The sequence below is a fragment of the Spea bombifrons genome, chromosome 11 (assembly GCF_027358695.1).
Source record: "Spea bombifrons isolate aSpeBom1 chromosome 11, aSpeBom1.2.pri, whole genome shotgun sequence".
Classification (NCBI taxonomy): Eukaryota; Metazoa; Chordata; class Amphibia; order Anura; family Pelobatidae; genus Spea; species Spea bombifrons.
The window spans coordinates 35,384,261-35,408,813 of record NC_071097.1 but is presented as its reverse complement, the minus strand read 5'-3'; positions in this window follow the sequence as shown (position 1 = coordinate 35,408,813).

The following is a 24,553-nucleotide window of genomic DNA, read 5'->3' as shown; positions in this document are numbered from 1 at the left end:
ATTGGGAAATAAACGCTTCGGCTCGGAGACGAGTCTGAAAGATATATGAGCCGCTTCACCGTCGCTGCGGGAGAAGCCGGATTCTCTGACAAATTTGTCATTTTGGGTCTGTCACCAAGTCCTCGGGGCTTACAAACCGACAGGGCAGGACAGGTACACGGGTTGGAATTGGACAATAAGGACTGTGTGTTTATGTGAGTCCCCCTCGGGGGAAGCCTGGGTTTTTATTTTAACCATTTCCGAGTAAAATACTTCACAAAAAAATAAAAATAAATGAATAGATACAGTCACATTTTCCGCAGCATATCCGCCTGTCTTGTATCACGGTATTAGTGACATCACCAACCGTCTCGCAGGTAAGAAATGTCTTTTTTGTAGATGATACAAGAGTCGGCAACAAGTGGCGGAGCAAATGAAATGGTGAGTGATTTACAGTAAGTTAGAAGAATGGTTGAGCTGGAGGCTGCAGTTTAATGTTGATAAATGTAAAATAATGCACTTGGGGCATGAAAAATGGGTGTATAGTGAGGGGCATTAGAAGTAGGAAGAGGGAGGTCTTCTGCCACTTTACAGATCTCTGGTCAGACCTCATGTAGAGTATTTGGGGACAGTTCTGGAGACCTCAGTTTAGCTAGATAAGTGGAACAGCCTCCCAGCAGAAGTGGTAGAGGGTAATACAGTGAGGGGATTAAACATGCATGGGATAGACATACGGCTCCTGAATCTAAGACGAGACCAACGACTGATTAAAGTTTCAGTCTTTACAGCAGGAGAAACGGGCGACTAGACGGGGGACGGATGGGGCCGATCTGCCGGTAAATTCTATGTTTCAATTTAGTTTGGGTCAAAAAAAGGGAAATTTAGGAAAAGAGGTTTGGGTTTAGAAAAAGTTAGCGTAAAAGCAGATTACACAAAAAAAAACTGTGGCTGATCATTTTGTTTATTAAGTTCTTATCGCCAGTTATTGTTTAGAGCAAAAATACTTTATGTTTTAAGCTTTGTGATTCATGCGCGATCTGCCCTCTGGGGGTTATTGGGAAGCAATTAGCACCAATGACTGCTTTTTAATATGACGAATGGCTACAGAGCACTCGACGAACACCCAATTACCTCCGAAGGTCAGCGCCGGGCCTCCCAACCAACGCCGAGGCCGCCTAATGATGCCGAGCGGCTGGGGTTTCGCAGAGGACTTTGAGTAAAGTTGTGACCCAAACCGGACGACCCTGCGGGAGAGAATTATATTTAATGATTTCTACTGACTTCTCTCGTCTTAGATTCAGGAGCCGGATGTCTACCCCATGCATGTTTAATACCCTCACTGTATTACCCTCTACCACTTCTGCTGGGCGGCTGTTCCACTTATCTACCACCCTCTCAGTAAAGTAAAACTTCTTTAGATTACATCTAAAGATTTTACTATTGTACAGGATGATTTTAATTGCTTATCAAACCAAACGAAAGGTAGAGGATTGTGTAGATGGGTTGTTACACTGTATGGAGAAGCCTCGCTACGGAATCCCCCCCTAATTTGCATAGAATGGGCTTAACCAAGACTTTTTTTATGTGATTTGTGAAATATTGAAAACAAGGTTTTAATTTCCCGCTGTTTCTATACACATTGTCGGGGCTTTTAGGGCCGTAGAACCCTGCGATCCCCTCATACCCAGCAAACATTCTGACCGCCTAGAAAAGAGGGGCATCAGGGGAGGAGAGAGGGGCATCGGGGGAGGAGAGAGGGGCACTTGGGAGTTATGTTAATGTTAGATAAGGCTGCTCACTAACACTCAGTCTGAGAGAGGTGGGATTTATCTGCTGTAAATATGACGTCCTAATAAAGCCTCGTGGAAATGGCTCCGTAACAATAAAACCAGGCAGTTAGCTCGGTAAACGTCGTCTGTGGAAATGTCACAGCGATCAGGAGAATGTTTGGCTCAGAGATCACAGAACAATCAGACCCGGGACCACCATCTCCGTGCGATGGGTGATATTCATTAACGATGAGCGGGAGCAATAAGAATGCAAGGGGTTAACTGGGGAGACAGAAAAACATTACGCTTAGCACCAGAAATGCCCCAGTTCTGTAAATTTGGTTCAATATATTTTGGATCTTTTCACTTGACCCCGAGATGCTTCAAAAATGAATAATTTACTGACCCTTCACCAAACCTCTCAGTCTCAGGGTTATTGCCCCAGTCTCGGGGTGAAGGGGCAGATTCTCAGGGGTCACACAGTCTGGAGCAAACTCCTTCATACTCTCCCCTGTGGTGATCATATATATATATATATATATATTAACATTATTTATATTATCAATATTATTAATAATATCCAATATATAATATATATATTAATAATAATAAATAATAATAACATATATATATACACATATGTTATTATTATTATTTATTATTATTATTAATTATTATTAAAGGTAAAGAGGGAACAAAAGAACACTTGTTAGAGGGGAGACCTTCATGGACCATGTAATGGTACAACGCTGTGGAATATGATGGCGCTATATAAAACAATAAATAATAATAAACAAAATAATAATAATAATAATAATAATAATAATAATAAGCTATGCATTGAAAGGCTGTAACTGTTAACCCTATCCTATCTGCCTAACACAATAGAGGATAGCTGTCACCAGAGAGGGGAGGGCTTCCAAACGTCCGGATATCAGACCCTCATACTGTTCTACAAACATATATCTGCCCATAAAAAAGAAGAACGGAGCTTTGTGCCGGTCGATTCCCTCCTTTGGACGGGGTTAACGGGTGCAGCCTTTTCATGGAAAGCTTAAAACCATTACACGTTCCGTGATTTTTATTCTCTCCGTTATACCCTCCTCACCTTGTTTATTATCTTAGACAATATTTTTAGTTTTAATGAATATATTAAATGTTAGATTTTACTCTATTTTTCAGCTTTAAAACGGCTTTACTTCCTATCGGAGGGCTTGACGACGTCTTCATCTCTGCGCACATCCCCCGCTGTATGTTCTGCCCCAACAACTTGATCTTTAGCTCCATCGGTCCACAAAACATATTCCCGGCAGCGTTGTGGAGTCAAGAGGCTCTTTGGCAAACTTCAGGCGAACGGCGATGTTAATTAGGAGAGCAGCGGCTTCCTCCGGGGGCTCCTGCCGTGGGCTCCATGCCTGTTCAGTGCTTTGCGCATGGCAGACTCCTGCCCAGAGATGTTAACCGGTTCCAATGATTCCTTCAAACCTTCAGGGTTATTTTTACCTCCTTGAGTGTTCCGCGTTGTGCCCTTGGAGTCATCTCGGCTGGGTGCCCAGTCCTATTGAGAGTAGTTACAACACTAAATCGTCTCCATCGCTTCTAAACAGTTTGTCTAACAGTGAACTGCTGAACATGTAAACTCTTTAAGATTACTTTGTAACCCTTTCCAGCTTTATGCCAATCAACAATTCTTCTTGCTTCACATCGCCAGATGCTTCTTGAGAATAGCGGACTCACAATGTTTGAGTGTTTTTTATGCCTACAACTCACCTCCAATCGCGTTTCATCGACTGGACTCCAGGTTTGCTAACTCCTGACTCCAATTAGCTTTTGCTGAAGTCATCAGCCTCCGGCTTCACATACTTTTCCCAACCCACGCAGTGAACGTTTGAATGATGTATTCAATACGGGCGAGAACCAGACAATAAGTTGTGTTATTAGTTAGAACAGATTGTGTTTGTTCATTATTGTAATTTAGATGAAGATTATATCTCAATTTAGGGCAAATTTATCCATAAATGGCTTTAATTCCAAAGGGTTCACTTACTTTTTCTTGTCGCTGTAGAAGCAGGCTGTGTATATCTCCTGAGAACCCATCATACATCTATTTTGGATGAGGAGGAGCGATGTTTGACAGTTGGAAGTTATGACACTTTCTCCCTTTGCTACTGAGAAATGTTTGATTATGAAATTAATTATTATTATTATTATTATTATTATTATTATTATTATTGTTTCTATGGGAAATACAGCCTCCTTTTCCAATTTCCATACCTGTGGTCAGGCACAGACTTTCATATACTTGCCAGATTGCAGAAGACTCTGTCTTAGCCTTAAACCCAAGACGACTTCCTTACCCATCAAGAAGTAATATAGTAAACAATTAAATAATTTATAAATATATTTAATAATAATAATAATAATAAATGCCGGTCTAGTCGCCCGTTTCTCCTGCTGTAACGACTCAAACCTTAATCAGTCGTTGGTCTCGTCTTAGATTCAGGAGCCGTATGTCTATCCCGCGCATGTTTAATCCCCTCACTGTATTACCCTCTACCACCTCTGCTGGGAGGCTGTTCCACTTATCCACCACCCTCTCAGTAGAATAAAACTTCCTTACAATGTTTATCCTGTCTTTCAAAACTCAAGTATTGGAAGAGACCTTCAAGGCTTTTATATGTTCAACGTTTCAGCACCATGGACAGAGACCTCGGCAACGTTCCGATACAATTACTCTTTTTCTTTTTTTTATACCTTAAATTCTAAAGATATTTTTCACATTTAACGCCCAAATCTCCTCCAGATCAGAGGGGTGTCCGGCGTATTCCTGATACACGGTCACAGCTTTATGTGCGGATGTTGCAGTAACGGCGGCGGCGGATCAGTTTGAAGCTACTACTACTTTAGGTCGATCTCTTTCTCTGAGATTCCCGAGGAAGCGAAGCTCACAACTCCATTAATTCCGTGAGCTGCGGAGGGAGGGGGGGGGATGAATTTCACTTTAACAAAATAATAACATCAGCTAATATCATAAAAAACGAGAGAAAAAATGAGGTCAACGCAATCTTCTAATAAGAGAGAAAAAAAAACCAAAAACCCCTATTCTGGCGGAACGAGAAGAAGACATAAAATCGCCCAAAATAATGTAAACATAAATATTTCTGAAATATTATTCATTCAGCCGCTTTATGAAATTTGCATATAAATTGGAGCGCGCGGCTAGGAAGAGTCTCTCGTTGAGCGCATCGAGCCCTAATGTCAGAGCTTTTTATGGCCAAGATACAAAGATAGAGGATTTGTTTCAATTTGCGCGAAGCTTAATGAAGACATTATCGGCGTAACGATTACACGACTGCGCGCGCATCCCATGCATGTTCGCGTTCCCCTCTCTGGGATGGCCTCTACCACCTCTGCTGGGTGGCCGTTCCACGTATCGACTACCATCTCGACAAACTAAAACTTCGTTAAGTTACCTCTTAGCCTCTGAACATTTAAATGCCGCGCGTTTAGCGCATAGGAATGTAAAATGTAGAATTCAGTTTTAACCCCTCGCTCTAATAGTAGAATAGTCCTATATTAAGCAAAAATAAGTTAAAGCTGCTGTTCCCTGTGATGTTTTTTTTTTAAATACTTAGATTATTAAATCCTTCTCTTGTATCCATTTAAAAAAACTTATTCCTGTTTTAGAATAATGTCCTGTTTTTTTTTTCTGTACCTTTTCTGCGGGGCTTCTTGATTCGTCCCCTCTGCTCTGCTCTGTGACATCACAGACGCGGCATTTGTTACTTTAAATGAGGGCGGGGAGCTGTTGTAGGCGGTCAGACTGCTGTGATGTAATACGTCGAGGAGGATGTTTGGAAGAGAGGACTCTGTTGCTAAGCATCTCCAGTATCTCAATAAACCCTTTAAACCAGTTTTTACCGAGAAATAATAAAACTGTAAATCTATATTTATGACATTGCAGAGATTCACAAAGAAATATCAGCAAACTATAATTCCTTAAAGAACCAGAAATAATGAGTTTGAGAATGGATGAAAATTAAAAAAAATTAGGAAAAAATTGTATTTTATGAAATATTATTATTTTTTTATTATTATTATTAATTTAAATAATAAATGATTTCTTAATGATTTCTGTTACTTTGTTTCTCACGCGTTTGTTGTGTAGGTTACATTTTAACACTTTATAGGCACATAAAGCCAGGAATACGGAATAGCGGCGGAGAATAATCGCAGGGACGCGGGATTAACCTCTCGATGACCTCCCTCCTATTCTAATATTCAGTTTACTCTCAAGGATGCGGGTCAGAGCGTCGGAGATTTTTAACGGCGGGAGTCGCAGACATAAAACTTTATTTCCATGAAGCATTATCGTACGAGAGGTGATCGCGCGTTTCTGCCGCTCGGATCTTAACACTAAAGTCTAACCGGCCGTAAACTTGTATCACGTCACGGAACCGGGAGACAGCGATACGTTGTAACAGAAACCCCGACGCCTTATACAGAAACAGAAGAACTTCCCAAACACATAACGCGGAGGGGAAACCAACATACTAAAGCATAGAAACATACAACCTGCCGGCAGATCGGCCCCCATCCGGCCCCCGTCTAGTCGCCCGTTTCTCCTGCTGTAAAGACTCAAACCTTAATCAGTCGTTGGTCTCGTCTTAGATTCAGGAGCCGTATGTCTATCCCGCGCATGTTTAATACCCTCACTGTATTACCCTCTACCACCTCTGCTTGGAAGCTGTACCCCTTATCAACTACTCTGTCAGTAAATCTTCACATTATTGCATCCTAAGCCTAACTATTGTATGCAAAGTCTGAACAAGACAAGTGAAAAGACGACACTGTACAAACGTAAAAATAATATTAAGAAGCTCAAAAATTAACTTTTTCCATTATTATATGGGGCAAAGTAACCAACAAAAACAGAATTTTTTGACCTACATTTTTTTAACCCCTTAAGGACAATGGGCGGTCCCTAAACCCATTGAAAACTATGCATTTTGAGCCTGTACATGTACGGGCTTTGTCATTAAGGGGTTAAAATTGGAATGGTAACTAGTTTTTTAATCTTTAAATACCATATTGATTTTTAATTTTTATTTAATATATTCTTTAAAAATATTTTTTCATGTTATTTAAATTTGAAATTATAAATATGGATTTATTTTTTTACATTTGGGCCCGAAATTAGCGTTCACAATGGCTTTCTTGGAGGCCTTTTTTTAAAAAAATATATATATATATATTGTACAAAACACAGCAAATTGTTACAGCCATACCCAAAATGATTAGTCATTTTTTGTAATTGTACCGAAACGTCTAAAATTTAAGGTAAAAAAAATAAAAAAAAAAATAGCACAGATGAGCCGAGTAGTTATTAATTATCCGCTATGCTTCCCTTATTTCCCGCGGCGGGTTCTTATGCCAGACAAGGTACGTATTTTGTAAGATAACGATTATCTGAGAATAATTTATTCATAAAGGAGTTAATAAAGTGGGATCTTTATTATCTGTCATTACGAGAGCAGCTTCTAATCATTTTACACCAACGCTGCTTATAAAAATCAGCCCTATTACAACATTGATTTCTTTTATGTGATCGGCCTCAAATCTACTTTGCCAGCAACCCCCTCGCCAAGCATAGTGTTTCTTATCTCATTCTGACATCATGCTGACATCATACATGACTTCATAAACACCATGGTGTAAAGGGAAAGCAAATGGGTTCATAACAGTCAAGAACAAATATTAATATTTATTAATTATATATAGCTTATGATTATTGTTATGGGATAAATATATATATATAATAAATAATAATAATAAGAAAAAATATATATATAATAAATAATAATAATAATAATAATAATAAAATATATATATATATATAATAAATAATACTAATAATAATAAAAAATATATATAAAAACATTTAAAAAAATGTTACAAAGACCCAGAGATTCCTTTTTTTTTTTAGTGCAGAGCCAATAAATGCTGGCAAATATTTTTATTTTTTTATATTTTATTTCTATTTTATGGATATTGTATATATACAAGTATAATGTGTGCGAGACAAACACATGTTTTTTTTTTTTTTTTAAAGATCTTGGTCATGAAGGGGTTAAAATCAGAATGTCTATTTCTTGCGCAAACAGCCAATTGTCAACATTAGAAAAATATCGGCGTTATTAATCCAACAGGTTTCCGCGGGATTTTGAGTTTTGTTTGATGGGGGGGGTTGGGGGGGTTAAGTTTGTTTTTTTTCGGCGATTTCTCGTTTTGTATTTATTTCTCGAGGATTCTGTAATTATTCTGCCGTGTTTTCCAGATGGCTGCCATAATTAGTTTATTACTTCTGCAGATGCAAAATGCAGCTTCGGGACATCAGCCAAGTCTGAAAATATAATGGAAAGTGAAGGCGTCGCAGCACATGGCGGGACGGAAAGCGTGTCACCTGTCTGTCACAGACCGCACGGAGGTGGGGGGGACAGGGCGCTGCTACCCTGCAGGTGAAGCCAGGAAAGGAAAAAACAAAACACAGGAAACCGAGCAAAGAAATCAAGAGTTTGGAAAGAGTTCCCCCATCGAGTGGCAGAAACGGGCCTTATGAGCCGCCTCAGAATTCACTTTCACAGTTTTTGCCCCAGTAGGATGGAGTTAAATTCCGGGGTTTGCAAAACCAAGAGCAAGAAGAATTTACGGGGGCCCATGGTCCTTAAAAAAGGGATTAACGTGGCCTCTACTCTAAATAATAGAAGTATATATATACTGTTATTACTGTATACAGCGCCGGGGGTTATATTACTGTATACAGCGCTGGGGGTTATATTACTGTATACAGCGCTGGGGGTTATATTACTGTATACAGCGCTGGGGGTTATATTACTGTATACAGCGCTGGGTGTTATATTACTGTATACAGCGCTGGGGGGGGTTATATTACGGTATACAGCGCTGGGGGTTATATTACTGTATACAGTGCTGGGGGGTTATATTACTGTATACAGCGCTGGGGGGTTATATTACTGTATACAGCGCTGGGGGTTATATTAGTGTATACAGCGCTGGGGGTTATATTACTGTATACAGCGCTGGGGGTTATATTACTGTATACAGCGCTGGTGTTATATTACTGTATACAGTGCTGGGGGTTATATTACTGTATGCAGCGCTGGGGGTTATATTACTGTATACAGCGCTGGGGGGTTATATTACTGTATACAGCGCTGGGGGTTATATTACTGTATACAGCGCTGGGGGTTATATTACTGTATACAGCGCTGGGGGAGGGTTTATTACTGTATACAGCACTGGGGGGGGGTTATTACTGTATACAGCGCTGGGGGTCCCCCTTTATCTTATAGAGAAGCCGGCTCTGCTTTGGTGACTTTCTTTGGAACAGAATTTAGTAAAGGTTGATGGAGATTGGTCTCCGGGTCGGATGCTCCGCGCGATCTGCTGAACGATTAGTGAAGTTCGAATGATTTAAACGTTTTTTGCCAATTCGTTTTTCTGTAGAGGTTAAGCTCCGGTGATCAGGAATATCAGGAACGTCTCTATGAAGCTGCGTGACAGTAAATGCCGGCCATTAACCTATAAATAATAATAATAACATCAAACAGCGTAACAAAAGCCAAACAATGTAACAAAAGAAAAAATAGTTTACTTAACAGTCCAATAAAATAATTTGCATTTATTTGCGCTATAATATTTAGATCAATTGAGTTCCAAATCAGGATACATTGATATCGAGAGCCCCCCCAGTTGTCAGGGACCCGGGGTGTCACTTTATGTCGCTGATAGCAGCGGGCGATTTAAATACAAACTTCTGCCACCTAACGTCCGATAAATCGCTGCGCGGTACGCGGGATATCGGCCTCTCTTCTCTCTATAGGAGAGTAAATGCTATTAAGGGAAGAGCGAGGCCGAGCGGAGCCTCCAGCCAGGCAAACGCGCAATGAGAGAACAGCTTGGAAGGTCATCACAGTCTGACGCCTGCGAGAAATTCTGTAAGAGCGGAGAAATCCTCCGCCGGCCCCGACCTTTTATTTCCGCGCATCGGTCGGCGCCGCAGAGCTTCGCCGCGTCCCGAGCCGCGACCTTTAACACCCCCGCCTGACATAAAGAGAGGCCTGAACTTCTTAAAAAGTTTAATTGCGTCTTCAATATATTTCAGCCGCAGGCAATCGCGGAAAGTTTAATGTATTTAGTGCCGAGTATCTTCTGATCGGGTTAAGGCGTAGAAACCCCCCCAGATTAAACCTCAGATTAACTTTAAACTCGAGCTGAACTCTGTTCTTCACCAGAATCAGATCTTCAGCCTCAACAATAACTTCGGTAGACGGGACATTATATAAAATATATATATTATATTATTAAATATTATAGGAATATATTTATTATTTATTAAATATATTAAATATTCATTAAATATTTATAGAAATTATTTAAATAATCATAAGATACTCAAACATGGAAAATTATATAAAAATATAGAGAATCATAAAATTTGCCAGCAAGTAAGACCCACATTTTTTTTCAGGAGCCGTATGCCTATCCCATGCATGTTTAAATTCCCTCACTGTATTACCCTCTACCACTTCTGCTGGGAGGCTGTTCCACTTATCTACCACCCTCTTAGTTAACATTGTCTTTGGTTCCAGGAAATACAAATGGCAAAATCAGGATATTTAGAAAAAAAATTGACATGAAAAAAGAAAGCGATTTTTTTTTTGTTTACAAAGAAGAGAAGGAACGTTTGAGACAAAGTAACAAACTGAAGCCGCATCAGACTCCGGATTAACTGCTCGAGAAGAAAAGTTGTAAAATACGATTAATTGGCCTCGGAGAGGCTGGAGAGAAGAGAGGAGCGGAGGAACTCGGAGGAACTCGATGAATGGAGGACGGATAGAAGAAAGATGATAAATTGCCCCAATGATTCAAAGTCCTATCGTGTACGATTTGTGTTTCTTCTTAAGACTTTATAAATCCTAAAGCAAGAGAGATTCGTTATAATGAAACATGGGAAGGGTGTCTGCGGACAGCAGCGTCGCTGATAAATTACCACTTGCAGACGAAAAATGAGTGGGGAAGAATGCCCAAAATATTCCAAGAAGCACCCCAAAAAATGATTTCCTGCATAGACTTCCATTAGTCAGAGAGTCCTGCTGGGTGATTAAGACCGAGCTATTCTATTGCTCCCCACAGGCAGTATGATAAGGAGTCGGGGGGTTAGTAGGTCGGGGATCAGATAACAGAGCGAGAATCATACAAACGGCTGATATGCAGCTGCCTGAAAACTTTATGTTATGGGGGCAAAAACTACAACTGGGGTAAAAAGACAAAAAAACGAATTTTTGAAAAGTTTTTAGTAAGTTTTATTAGTTAAAGAATCTTGGTCCGCGTTTGAGTTCTTCTACAGGCATTTTCTCTAAAGTATAATAGCTTTCAGTATTCTTTGTTTTGCCTAAAATTGGACAAATTAGAACAAGAGACCACGGGGGCAGCAGATGGACTGCATAACAAAGCTGATGAAGACCTGCGGGGCAGATCGATGTCGCCGCGCTTTCACGCCCGCCTCATTAAGTCTATTAATTGGAATTTGAAATTCATAAAGTGTTTCTCTCCTAATTGGCAGCCGGAGCGGAGATCGACTCAACTCGGCTTTTTTAAAGGGCTGTTTCATTGATTCATTTGTAAATTAATTGTTAATTGATTGATAGTTTTTGTTACTTAAATAATTAATTGGGACGGCGTTGATTTAAGAAAATTAGTTTCGCTCGGCTTTCAAATGACCTACCGCTTAGTAACATTATTTAACTGACAAGTGAATTGCCTCGTGTGCTCAGAGAATATTTTAACCCCCGAATATCTTAAAAAAAGGTTAAATTATTCACTTGCTTTTAAATGTCATGGAATATTTGCATTCCTCCCAAGTATCCCTGGTTTTGTGGGACAGTCATGACTTTTGGGTTGTGTAGCTGTCCTACTGTCTCACGGACCGCTTGGGGAGATCCTCTGGTTTACTGCGACCGGCCCAATGGATGGATCTTTGGATAAGGTGGGCTGGTGGCCGTGCCGGTGGCCCTGGTCACCCTGCCTCCAGCCCTGACCATGCCTGCCTCCAGTCTCACCCACTCCCACCATACCCAGAGCCCCCCATTGCAGGATGTGGGTAGGAGGTCCCGCTGACGTCGGTAGACGGTCCCCCCAGAGTCGCTGGGTGGTCTCTGGACAAAACCCAGGTATAACTCCCACCTCTAGCCATATCCCCTAACAAAGTCCTTCCCTTCACGGACGGCAATTTGTACGACACTCCCTGGGAATGCTTAAAAATATAAATCTGAATAATTATAAAAATAGAACATTAAATAAAAAGAAAATTAATAAAAGTGATAAATTTCCCCCCTTTTAGTAATGCGCCGGTGATTCTGGATGTGAATGGGTTAAAATTCTATTGCCAGCGTCTTCAGCCTTAGAAGAGTAAGGAGAAGATTTGTAGAGTTGCTACTTTTTTTGGAGCGTTTTACAGTTTTAATAACCCAGCTACAACCCGGCAAACTCTTAAATAATAGAGACAGGAAAAAATCTCATAAAAAAAGAAGCTTTCCTGCAACTTCTGAAGTTTTTTTTTTTTCCCGTAGAGTAAGAAAGCCGTATCCACCAAAACCTATAAAAGCACAAAAACGCCGCGAACAACAAGAGGTCAACAAGAGAAGACGCTGATCAAAGTCAGGAGCGCTAACGGGTTCTCCGCGCGTCCTTCTCCATCTCCTCGGCCAGAGACCGACTCCGAGACCAGGAACCCCGACCTTCAGGATAAAGCCTTTGCATTTGTTATATTTATTTTTGAGGTTTTCTGGCCTTTTTTCTCTTTATTCTGATAAGAGGTCACCATATTTATTGGTCGGCTTGCCCACTCTTGGGACACTGGCCACCAATGGGTCTTCAAAGCCCAAGTATGCTGCAGCCTTTGATCTTTTAAACTGGTTACAATGTATTCATTTTGTTCATTTATAGTGGTTACTTTGTGTGGCTGAGGTTAATATGTGAATTCATGCCGTAGTTAACAAGCCAGAAGGTCCGGGGCAGGCGTAGTTCTACCAGAGTTCAGATATCAAGGCGGAAGGGGTCACGGCAAGCGAGCATGAAGCCACGTCACACGTCGGGCATTTCGTGATAGCAAAGATATCGCCAAGCTTGTGTCTGGTTTACGTGTTCCTCTGGACGTGGAACCCTAGACACGACGGGATCCCAGTAGGCATGTAGACTGATGCGTTAAGCTGCCATGAATGAAACCCCATGCATGCACCCACACGCGAGGGCTAGATGGCGAGACACAGCTATGAATGAGACAGAACATGACGATGCCATCTAGAGGAGATTGGCCCCATCCGGCCCCCGTCTGGTCGCCCGTTTCTCCTGCTGTAAAGACTCAAACCTTAATCAGTCGTCGGTCTCGTCTTAGAGTCAGGAGCCGTGTGTCTATCCCTCGATACAAACTCCCTCCAGAAGTCCTTTCCCTTGACTCTTTTCCCGGTGTTTAGTAAAGCGTTGGGACCGGCCATTGTTCCTGACCTACCAGAGGACGATCGGATCAAAGAGAATTTACAAAGAAGGCAGACATAATGAATTTCAGGCTTTCAATCTCAATAAATAAATCGCGCGGCAAGTTTATAGTTTGTGTCTCTCGGTATTGGAATTTACGTGACTTTTACCGAAAGGTCAAAGTATTTCAATACTGTCTGCGATGTTTACACGAGCTATTTAGAAAGGGCACATTTAGCGAACTGTCAGTCTCGTCTCCGCTCACAATAGACGCTGGTTTAATGTGAAGGGCGCGCATGATCCACTAAAGCCGCCGGTGGGGGGGGGGGGGTTTCCTCGTATCCAGAAGAAACATCCAATTCTGCTACAAATTCACTAGAAAGTTTATTTTTCTAGATTCCGAGCTAGTCTATGGAGTGAGTTTATCAAAGATTTTTTACTATTACATAATTAGAATCTCGCGGCAGAGAATTGTGCAGAATTCTATGAATTTTTACCTTTTTTATTTTCCACGTTTCCGCGCAGTACATTTTAAAATTAATTTGGGGTTTTCTGAGCTGAAAGGGCACTAAAGGACGGGATCTGCTGCATGAGCGACAGACAATGAAGGAACATGGGAGCCATTTGCCCCGAAGAGCAGACCAAACATAATGAGTCTTGGGTTTACCTTCAGATGTCTGATGGTATGGTCCACTTGGACACTTCAAGGTCTCCCATAGGTACACCTAGGCACAAATGCTACGTGTTGGCTCTGCACAAATATGGCCAGGCAGGGGGTATCATAAAAATAGAGGGGCACAAAGAAAGAGGATCAAATGGAGAGCAGGAGGAAAGGATATAGCGAGCGGAGAGAAGACACCTTGTCACAGAAGTCACAAAGCCACCTCAGCCTTGATCCAAACCCCCCATAAAGCATGTCATAAAAGTTACCCTTAGCTCAAGGCGAACCAGGACCTGAATGGTAATGATAAAGATCGCAAACATTCAGTGGAGGGGTCTTTCTGGATGAAGACAGAATACAAACGTCCTAAACTCAATGGAACTTCTCAACCGCCAACCACCTCTGACGTTCATCGGAGATCACGAAGCCCTGGATAATATTTCCGGGACCTGCCTGAACTTCACAAATAGAACCCGGAGCTCTGATTTTGACTCTGAAAGGTATATAAAAAAAAGGACAGAGTTATGAAGAGCAGTAATGTTTTATCTCCCTTTCCTCTATCGTGATCAGTGTTTTATTTGTTCTGCCGCGGTGCTTCTTAATGTTAATTACGTTGTATTTCATGCTAATGCAAAGCAAGCCTTCATTTTTCAGCGCAAATTAACGTTCTTTTCTGATGGCTTGGAAGACGAAGGTCGAGGATTCTTGGGGATTGTTTCATTTAGTTCACTTACAGAAAAAGTATTTCAAAGTGTAATTAACTCCTGTGCAAGGCTGGATTCGGGAGCTTTGGGCCCTGGAGCAATTATACAGGAGGGGCCCCTTCTTTGAGCCCTTCCGTTTCTTCTTCTATCTTGTCTGCCTTTTACATTTTTCATCCTCCTTCTAACTTCTATTTGACCCTCCTGTGATATTTCAACCACACCGGGGTGATCCTTTACGGCAAAGCCAATGAAGTCCTGCTTATGCTAATGAAGTCCCTTCCATATTGACCTTAAATACTCAGTGGGACCCCGTGGGTTAATAAGACAGATACTATTCTACTGTTTACCTTAATGCGATATGATGAAGACTTGTATGTTGGTTTAATAGATGAGATAACACATGTAAAGAGCCACCATACAGCTGTTATAAACACTGCGTTTTGTGGAAATGCATCATTAAAAGAAAAACTATAGAAAAATAAAATATAAAAAATATAAAGAAAAATATGTTTCTTTAAAAAAACCCAAAAAAACTAAGATGATGGTTTTATGACCCTAGCTCCCCCCCCCATCTCTCCTTTTGTTTTATTCTTTTGCTCTTCCACTTGCCTTCTTTTATTTTTATGCATTTATTTCATGTTTGTTTATCTGCGGTTTCTGGATTTTGGTGTTTGTTGTCATCCTGCCCACTGCATGTCCCGCAGCAATACCTGAAACATCACAGACGAGGGCTCTGCCTCTGGTGGCCAGCTGGTGGTACTGCAGAATATAGAAATACCCAAATATTATATATATATATATATATAATATATACATTTGGGGGTTAGTTATAAAAAGTGATGCTAGTGGAAAGCGGTCTTATCACTGTAACAACCATTGGAATAATATTTCAGAACTCATCACAGCATGGAAACATTTCCAGCGAAGTAAAAAAAAAAGATATTTGTATATTTGTTACAATGTATCCTCTGCATTAATCACATGCATTATTTTGTGGGTAATTTCTCTTGAAAAGTTTTCTTCAGGCAGGGAAATGGTCATGCTGCTTAAATATACCACTATGAAAAATATTCTGATTACAGTCGATACAATATTGTGGAGTAAGGTGGTGCGTTGCAGAGAAGGTGGTAAATAAGTGGAACAGCCACCCAGCAGAAGTGGTAGAGGCTAATACAGTGAGACAATTTAAACATGCATGGGATAGGCATACGGCTCCTGAATCTAAGACAAGACCAATGACTGATTGGTCCTTAGATGGGCCGAATAGGGCCGATCTGCCAGCAGTTTCTGATCCACTTCTGAAAAGCAGCAATGTAAATATTTTTACACTGACAGAATTTGATGGGTTTTTTCCCCCCAATGTTTGTTCTTATATTAAAATATTCTATGACATATTTCCATGGTTATATTAATTCCGTTCCCCTCTCGCATGGTTATTATCATATCGAATAAGATGTTTAAGGGGATTTTCGGGCACCCTGAAGCTCCCCGAGGACATTACGTCTCTCCTTTTATGCGGTTAGAATGGAAATAATCCGGTGGCATAAACCCATCCCGCAAAACCCGCGAGTAAATAATCTCAAAGACGAAGAATAGTTCCGCTGGCGTATCATCTGATTCCGATCTCATCACCTAATTAGCCATGAAATACTTAATCACGAAAACATGCTTTAATGAGGCTCATAGCTTAAACCCCGCAGTAAAAGAAGAAAGAGATCGCTCCGTTCAGGGCTTAATTAAAAAGCTAAATCTTTGACATCGGGCTCTTAAGAAAGAACATTAGGCTATTACAGAAATATTACATATGGGTCCGTCTCCCGCGGTCTAGAGCCGGAGTGGATGGGATTACGTGATGGTCTTCGTATTGCGAGCTAAGTACCCGTCACTCCGAGCAAATCGACATTCTATGGGATTACATAGGGAAATCTTCTCTCGAAGGCGCGCATGCTTTTCCTAAACCAGGTCAATGCATGCTACGGAGAGAGAACAGAAAAGGATAAATAACGGTTTTCCGGAACTACACGTTTACGCAAAATCTCATTATTTTTCCAAATTATAACATGTCGGATAATATGAAAGACCAATCAGCTTTCATTAGCCCATTAATTAAGCGTGTACATGCTAATCTGTGCATCCGTGTGCTTGTCTGCTTAATGAGGTCACACGTTGAGGTCCCCAATGAATGTAAATTAGTTGTTGTTCCAGTGGTTACTTTGTCATTCTGTAACTGGCAACTTCCAGGCGACAAAGAGTTAAAAAAAAAAAAAAAGTTTGTAGGAGAGGATAATATTTTGAACCCCCTTTTGTACATATATGATGACTTTTTTCTACATGTATGATGGGCCCAACTAATTAGTATTTTTACTCCTAGTCACATTAAACGAATCCCTTTTGTTTTTGTTTTTTATAAACTGCTTATTTTTTCTCCTATTATTTTGTTTATTTATTTTCTCCATTAAATATAATAATAAATAAAATAAATTTAAACCCCAATCGCTGCTATCTGATAATTCTCGCTTTTCTTTAAGACACTGGCCATCGCGTTTCCGTCTTGCAAGTTGATGCGAGGCTCCATCCCAACGCTGATCATACCAACGATACGAGGCTTTGAATTGGAAATTACTTTTTAACTGCAAATGTATAATTTGATAAGGGGCATTTACGGAAGGGAATCTGTAATTCAAGATTAAGATTTAAATGAAAACCTTTAGTTTACCAGGGTTAATGAGCTGCGCAATATAGAATTGTATAAACTGTACCCAAAGCTATTGTTTATCATTTTGTTAACCATTCTTTGTTCTAGAATAATAAGATGTATCCATCAAAAGAACATTCTCAGGAAATGTAAAGAAAATGTCACAATGTGATGTAATTAGATAACATTCGAAAAGAACGACGACATATCAAAGGTTCTAATACCGGTATTAGGAGCAGATGTTTTAGGAACGGGTGTTTGGACACAAGGTTCTAGGTACCTCAACATTCTGTAAACCTCTGTTCCTTATTTTGCTTAAAGGATACCCAAGATGTCACTGATGCCCTCACAATTGGGAAAAAAACCATTTGAGTCTCCTTAAATGATCTTTTAAGGGTTATAGTCAAGAGGGAAAGATTTTGGGGTAAACATGGAGACCGGATTCCATTAAAAAGCTCAATATAAAATAAATAAAAAATATAAAGTGTACAAACTGTTGGTTTCCATCGGCAGCTCTTATATAGAGGCGGGGGAACCAGGTTATGGACCCATTGGGATTGTGGTGATCTGCTTCTCTTTACTTTTAATGTAAGAGTTTATTGTTTAACCCCTTAATGACAAAGCCCGTACATGTACGGGCTCAAAATGCATTGTTTTCAATGGGTTTAGGGACCCGCCCATTGTCCTTAAGGGGTTAAAAACATATTTTTTCATAAAGTGTACATTTTCTGCCTTTTTGGAGTTTTAGACCATTTACTACTCTAAGGATCGAATAGACATAAGTCCTCTATGAAGTATAGTATAGACATCTTAAAGGGCAGCCCTATTTGCTGTGCACATTTTTTATGTTTCTCGCTATGTAAAGCAGATTTATTACACTATATCACTTATATCACTGTTATTGTGTTTTCTTTTCCGTGTTCTTGGATTCCTCGAATGTTATAATAAGTATTGATTTTGTGTATTTTTTATATTCTGGTGTGTTCATGTAAGCGCACCAACAATTTTGTAATTTGATATGATTTTTAAAGCACTTGTAAGATTATGAATTTCCTTTAATGTTCTGTTTTTGGAACCTTTTTTACAAATATCCCATTTACGCTTTGAGAAAAGATGAAAGCATAGAATTTTAAAGTACTCGGATAAAGAGATCGGAGAGAAACTCTAATAAGAAATTTTACTCTTTGCCAAATGTAGCTTCCTGATCTCAGCGCAACTGTTTTATAGAACTGTAAACATTTCCATAATAACCGATTGGGTTCAATTTTAACCATCGAATGCCTGACATGTGAATCGTCGCTATTGACACTGCATGTCCGACATAGTGAATGTGTTTTGATATAATAACATTGCTTGTTTGGTAAAATCAGTTTAGAATGATAGAACTGGATTGGCCATTATTATTATTATTAATAATAAATAATAATAATAATAATAATAATAAAAAATAATATTTATTTTATTTAGCGCCAACAATTCCCTCAGTGCTTACAGTCCACACAGTCAAAGGATCTGACAATACTAGAACCGATACATTTGGGAAAGAGGGCTCGTCTCACAAGCTTACAGTCTAGAGATATTTATGCATTTTAAATATTTTTATTATATGTTTTTTGTATTCAGACATTTGTATTTTATCTGATTTTCCTTGGTGACAGCTGGAAGGATTATTAAATTAAATAAACTTATAAACGTTAAAAATGTACAAAAATGCATAAAATATTACATATCATAAAGTCCCGCTATGCCTTTAATTAATATTCCTAATTTATATTTTTTAATATAAATTATAACAATGTTTCATTATGTATAACCATTTTCTCTGATTATCCATGTTATCAGGGTTTTTACCCCAATCTCAGAATCTTGGGGCGAATGGGCAGATTCTCAAAGTTTTACCCCAGTCAAAGAGCGAATGGACAGATTCTCAGGGTTTTTACCCCAGTCTCACAGCTTCGGAGTAAGGGGTCACACAGGGTCACACAGTCTGGAGCCGACTCCTTCACATTCTCCTCTAATTTAGTGATATCTGAGCATCCCGATTGGTGCTTTTCTCCCTGCTATATCACAGCTGGAATCCCTGCTTGAATACAGGTGACTTAGTTAAGAATATCTTTGCCATGGGGTATTGAATAGTTAAAAAGAGTCTCAGGCTGAACCCACTTATTCTTTTTCCAAGAAACTTGTTTTTTGCTAACATGTTCGGAGTCACTGTTTTTTTTTGTGTGAAGAAGGAGCGATTTCACTTATTGTCAGCACTAATTAGTAAAGGTGCTTAATTAGTGTGAGATCGTTCTTTAGATTTAATTCATTATTTTTCTTTTATTATTTTTCATTATTAGTCATATATTTCTCATATGCTTTATTTTCTCCCCGTAAAGTATATACAATTTTAACTTAACTAATTAAATAGATTGTTTTTCCCAAAATTCAGCTAATCAGAGGTTTGTAGGTATTTTAAGTGCAGTTGTTTAGACTTTCTACCAGATTACTGTCATGTTTTAGAAAATGCATTATATAGAAATAATAATTAACTTATTAAAAGATCCTAACTGGAAATATCCACCCAGAAGTCTATCATATGGTCTATGATAGGGTTAATAATTATTATTTTGTATCCATTCTATTAATGAGTTCACTGTTTCCAGCGTCCGTTGAGCTTGTTGAGACTGCCCGTTTGGGGCAGATGTACTTGCCCCCTGAGCAAGAGAGAGCTGGCAACGTTCAGTGCTGTGAGGCGAGTCGTTTAGCAGAGAAAGTGCTCTTTAGGCTCCTTAATAAAACAAATTTACATGGCGGTTCCAAGCATCAGGAGAATTCTACCTAAAGCCCTGGTTGCTCGAGGTGCCCTAGTGGTTATAATTGGAATTGCAATTAAAAAATATAGCTTTAATTTAGAGCAACCCAGAGACCAGTAGCTCCAGTGCCCCCCTCGCCAGCCTTCTTTGCTCTTTGAGCTATACCAGGGGCGTCCAACCTGGGTCCCTCCAGCTGCTGCAGGACTACATCTCCCATAATGCTCTTTCAGCTAAGGGGCTGGCTGAGGAGGAAGGGAGATGTAGTCCTGCAGCAGCTGGAGGGCCGCAGGTTGGACGCCCCTGAGCTATACATTGTCAACCATTCTCTGCCGGTGTAAAACAGACACGAATTACACAATTTTACCAATAATTCAAAAAATATAATACAAAAGGCAACTTTGTGATACCCGATTAGGCCTTAAGCAGCACCCATTTAGTATGATGAATCATGTTCTTCAAGCAGAATTTTCACCTTTACATCTTTTAACATAACTCGGTTCACTTATTAAATCTACTTATACCTCGTGATTTATGGTATTTCATTTAAAACGTTCACTCCAGAGAAGCGGAGATCAGTGGCAGCCCGTGGCAGGTCCAGCATTATCTGATCAAATTCCTGTCTTTATAATTCTTTCCCGTCTCTTCCCCTATCGCCCAAAATCAGTAACTTAACAACAGGAGAGAGGTAGGTTAATGGGGAGGAATAATCGTCCAGCTCCTGAGAACAGGAAGTTAAGATAGCTGCTCCCATGATATACGTTTTAATGCATGTTTAGTGTATTTGCTAATTTCATCTGTACAATTATATGTGTTGTTTTAGTGTTTAGAATTGCAAAATGTAGGACTACAATTCCCAGCATCCCTCACTGGGCAAGTGGGTTACTTTCGCCCACTAGGCTCTCTGGTGGTCTCAGTGGGACTGCAGCGTTAAACCCGTACTTTCAAAAGTCCGGTGCTGAACGGACAGCGAGGTTCCTCGTGGAGCTCTTCCCCCTTAATAATAAATGAAAGGATTCGGTGCAGATGGCAGCAGCATGTGTGGCGGCCACGGGGGGCTTTTGTGACGAGGGGAGAGGGGATCCCTGCAGCTGTTAGCGGCGTCAGCTCGGTAGCGCAGCCTCTGAACAGCAGCTTGTTCGCTAAATGTCACGTTCGGCTTCCAGCGGCAGATCGGGCTCCAGTTCTGTCAACAGAACTTAAAAGGACTCTCAGATGCTTTCAACTTCCCGGCAAGCGACAGCGAGCCGCGCAGAAGCCTTTGTAGAAATATAAAAGGACTGGGATGTATTTATATCATAGCTGCGCACTGTCCTGTTGTACATTGCAAAAAAAGTATACAAACTACAAATTAGTTGATGATCTAGTTGAATCCTTTTAACAGAGAAACCCAGACCCTGCCGGCGGATCGGCCCCCATCCGGCCCCCGTCTAGTGGTCCGTTTCTCCTGCTGTAGAGACTCAAACCTTAATCAGTCGTTTGTCTCGTCTTAGATTCAGGAGCCGTATGTCTATCCCATGCATGTTTAATACCCTCACTGTATTACCCTCTACCACTTCTGCTGGGAGGCTGTTCCACTTTCCCACCAACTATTTTTATGTTAGTCTCAACCCATAGAAGTTGCTTGAACATCAACATTTGACAAACACTTTTCAGGGACCCTTCAAAGTCCATCTATGAGTTATATGACTCCATCCCCCAGTATCCCAGTACTTAAATTGCCAGTTTAATGTCCCAGGCAGCCTCATTAAAGAAGATTGAATATTAAAGTACTTTGTGAGCAACTTTAAAATGCATCCTTCAAAAAGTTAAAATAAAATGATTACCTTAGGCAGAAGTTACAGCTCCAGAGCTGCAGCCGAATGCCTCTCCCATGGTCCTATGATTCCCAGCACGCATTGGTTGCTTGAGGTAGCCAATCAATTGCAGGAAAGCTCTCCAACTGAAATCAATGATAAACAGCTGGGGGATGGAGAAAGGGGCAAAAGCAAATGGAGGGGGGGGGCTCTCCAGAACCCCCCCTCTGAATTTGCAAGGGGGATGCTACGTAAATTTAAAGGGACCTCGCGACTATAATATGCTTTAAAGTGAATGCATCCTCGTTAACACTTATCTTTTTATAGGGATTACAGAGAATATACACGCCAGTAATAAACTATATTAATTTGCCTACAAATGGAATGTGGGATTCTTTTTGTTACACGGCCCATCGTAAAGACCCAACCCCAAGGACCTCTACAGTAAGTAGGACCCTGAATAATAATCGAGACCCCAGCCCCGCACAGTGTTTTATCCACAGATGCTAAGCGAGCGTTGGCTTGATTGAAATACAAGGAAAATATTGCAAAAGCAGTTTGTTTCATAGCAACTGGAAAAAAACAGCAACAAATGTAACTATAGACTCCATCCATCCATCCACATTATATGGCGGATCCCTCTGTTGGCCACCAGCAGTTCCACTCCCTGCCACTAGGTGGCCGACTCCTGCCTTTATGGTGAAAGTGATCCTAATGACTTTTTAAAGTTTTTTTTTTTAAATATTAATATTTTTAATACGTTTTTTAATGTTCTTTCTGTTAGGGGCATCTCTGTGTTAATGCATTTGTTAAAATGAGTAGAATATTAATGCGTGGCACGTGTTAATTACAAACATTCAGATAGCTGTCAGCATTCGATTTCCTTACTTATTAAACTCTAGAAGCCTCTTTTCTGGATAATTTTTATTTTTCAAAATTATTAAAAATGATTCAATGTTGCCTTTTTTTTTTTTTTAAGGAAGTTTAAGTTTATTTGTGCCCGGAACCATTTAATTTGTAGCGGATTTCAGAAAGCCAGGTATTATTTGTAGTCCCTAAACAATGATTTATTTATTTAGTACTAAAAAATGTAATTCTGCTGTCTTTTAATAAGTTAGCTATTCTGCATTACACAATCCCAGGCATTTTCTACCCCCCCCAAAAAAAAACCTATTATCGGTATTAAAATCGGATATGTCTTATTTAAATTCCTATTTTTTTATGGTCTGGCAACCAGCACTTACAAAATAAATAACGATAATTAATGTGAGCTAGGTAATAAAAAATACAGAATTTGCCATAAACTTCACATTCCACCTAATGAATATTTATTAGAAACCATAGAGAGGAAGAGGGGGCTTTTCAGATATTTCCTTTGGAAAGCGAGCTAAAAATGCTTTATAAACATGTCTTGTTAGAGACGGCCGCGGCTCCCTGTGTGTGGGGGGGGGGATTATTGATGGCCATAGACCTTAACGTGTAAAAGTTCTGCTTCTGGAAAATTAAGATATGCTTAATAGAGTTGTAATAAATATGTGTTTTAATATGAATGATGGGAGGCCTCCCTTCTAAGGTGCTATTAATGCTATAAATAATGAAAAACCCTCTTTAATGAAACTCTCGGTGCCGATACATCCAATAAATCAAACGAAGGATTGGCGTTACCGCTGCTGCCTTGGAGTGCAATAACGTAACAATAATGTGACAATAATGTAACAATAATGTGACAATAATGTGACAATAATGTAACCCATCTGCCCTTGACACTCTCAAAACCTCAGAGGGCAAGGCAAGGGTTAATAATAACTTTAATAGAAGGCTGCATCAGGATAAATGTATAGAAACATCATTATTTTAGTAGAAAATAAATAAATACATAAATCATATTCACTCGAATAGCAAATTTAACAAATTTTGGACGAAAAGAACCAAAAAGCTCAAAATGTTTGCCTTTAATACGTGGGTCCACATTCAATCACACTCCATCACACTCTTATTCTCGTTCACTCTCTCTCTCTAAATGTATCCTTACCTTCTTCATCTTCTATCTTTTATCTCCTCTTAATTCTTTTCTATCTTCGTCCGCATCTCCGCGAACATAACCCGGCGGGACGACGTCGCCATAATTTCTGGTGACGTCCTCTCCCCAATTGAAGGCAGAAGTGAACGGCAGAGAAGAGAAGGAAAACATTTAGAAAGCGTAAGAGAGAGAGTGAGTGAATGAGAGTGAATGAATTTTCGTTCCCGAATTAAAAATGCCCCTGAATTTTCAGCTGAACCAAATGGGACAAAAACTAACCGAAAATTAGAAACCCAATAATTTTTTGCCCATTTGCACGTGTATATTGGATGGTTTTGGGCTGATACCAGATTTTCAGCAGCCATAAAACACCATGGGGTCTGACTTCCAGAACAGGTCGGACCCTCCAGTCATGACCACAGGCAATCCTTTTAAACCAAATATCTCCCAAACACTAAACTGATTAACAAACAGACAGCAGGAGCTATAGATAGCATTAATCAATTATTATTAGTATTTTTCTGCTAAAAGTGAAATTTTTCCATTAACCCCTCGCTTGCTGTGCATTGGAAGGGACA